Here is a 2,259-nt window from a genome sequence, read left to right as displayed (position 1 = left end):
AGGGAAGGAAGAGGAAACAGCTCAGCACCTACCAGACCTATAAATTTTGGAGTCTTCAGGGCGGGATCCACCTCTCCTTCATGTCTCTGTTCTTCCACTGGGCAATTTCATCCAGTCTTACTACAACTCTAATAAGTATGGACCATTTTTCGTAGCACTAGCTCTCCATATCCAATTGTCTACTACATATTTTAAAGTCAGCAGGTCCAAATCTAAACTCTATCACTCCCCTCAAACTTGACCTCCATCCAGGATCCTCCACTTGAATACTTGATACCATCATCTATCCAGTTTCTCAAGAGAAAATAGAGGAGTCACCTCTCTACACCCAATCCATCAGCAAGTCTTGTAATCCAACTTCCAAAGTGTATACCAAATTCTTAACACTTCTCACTCCTTCTCTGCAATCATCACCCTATTCCAAAACATGATCATCCCTTGTCTCGGCAACTGCAATTACCTCTTAATTGGTCTCTCCCTCCCCAGCCTAGAGTAAATGATCCGCTATTTTTACAGCCCCCTGCTTTCTTCCTATGCAGCTCTTATCACAATTTATGCTTTTCTAGTTTTCCTGCCTCCACTTTAACAGGCAGTACTGGCCAGCCTGGTGGCTTCTCCTTGGAATCCCAGTGTTTTTGGGAGGCCACAGTAGGAGGATCACTCAAGGCCAGGAATTTAAAACCAACCTGGGCAACATAGCAAAACCCTATCTCTACTAAAAATTTAAAAATTAGCCAGGCACAGTGGCCCGTACCTCTAGTCCCAGCTACTTGAGAGGCTGAGGTGAGAGGACCCCTTGGAGCTCAGGAGTTCGAGTCCGCAGTCAGTTATGATTGCACCATTGCAATCCAGCCTGAATGACAGAGAAAGACCTCCATCTCTTTAAAAAAAAAAAACAAAAAACAAAAAAAAAAAAAAAAAAAACTGAGCTCCATGAGCACAAGAGTCAAGTCTGCTTTCTTATCATCTTGTCCCAGTGCCCTGCACACTAGCTGGCACACTAAATGTTCACAGAACTCATCAGAAAGGAAATCAGGACATGGCATGCATACTGCCAAGGACCAGACCCATAGCCACCTTCCCAGCAGGCTCCTTTCAACAGAGGGACTGCCCCCGTTGCACTTCCCATGTGGTTTGATTTACAAGTGTTTAACTTGCCAGCAACTTCTCAGGATCATACATGTGCCTCTGCATACAGTGAAATTCTGTTTGGTCTTTGATTCATGTCCCTTCTCAGAAAGGCCTTTCCTGACCACCAAACTAAACTAGATCTCACCCCATCATCCCATCATCCTCCAGCACCACACCCAGTGAGCTTCCTGCAGTGCATTTTCACAATCTGTAATTATGAATTTCTTTCTCTACTTGTTTGTTCTCTGTCTCCCTCCAAGGGTGAGCACTATGAGGATGATGTTCTGTCTACTAAGATCTCCTCAGTACCCAGTACAGAGCCTGGAACCTGGCTGGAGCCTAATAAATACTTCTTGAGTGGATGAAAGGATGCATGGAAAGTCCTCTTGGCCCTCATTAAACAACCAGTTCCAAAAAATGGGCACTTTCTCAGAAATTGGAACGAATGTGATTTTTCTGCTTCAGTTCTCACTAAACTGCCCAGAAACCTCCTGGCTTCTTGGAATGTCTGTTAAGAATTCCGGTTATCCCAGTGAGCATTTGCACACACAGCACAGCTGGAGTGGCAGGCTCATGATGCAAGGAGGCCTGTTCTTCCCAACTCCACCACCCTTATCACTGCTCTCACCCATACCTTCCTCCTGTCCTCCTAAGGAAAGGTCCCTAGAATGGAACAAACTCTTCCTCAGGAAGCCTCCTAGCCCTATTGTCTGAGGGAGCCTCACATGTTCTTCTTCTTTAGAGGATACTCTTGAACAGCTGGGTGATGTGCCCTGGGAAAGGCATCATTCTGTATAGTCCTGAGCTCAGAAGCAGAGCCAGGAGGCATTGTCTCTTCAGGACTAAGTGTTTCTTCTCTTCTCAAACCATATCTGAGCCTTAGTTCATCCCATGCAGTCCCACGACTTCAAGCTCCGTCTACATCTTCACTCCTCAAAGCCTGCCCTGTGGACCAGCAGTGGTACCTGGGAGCATGTTTGAAATGCAGATTCCCAGGTGCTGCCTGGTCCTACTAAATCAGCATCTGCATTTTAACAGACCGCCAGGTGACTCACAGCACATGACAATATGTTCCTCCGTGCCTGACGACTCCCAAGTTACCTCCTGTCCTGACATCTGTCCCAGTCA

The sequence above is a fragment of the Mandrillus leucophaeus genome, unplaced genomic scaffold (assembly GCF_000951045.1).
Source record: "Mandrillus leucophaeus isolate KB7577 unplaced genomic scaffold, Mleu.le_1.0 Scaffold689, whole genome shotgun sequence".
Lineage (NCBI taxonomy): Eukaryota > Metazoa > Chordata > Mammalia > Primates > Cercopithecidae > Mandrillus > Mandrillus leucophaeus.
The sequence above is the reverse complement of the archived record's forward strand: the minus strand, read 5'-3'. Positions refer to the sequence as shown.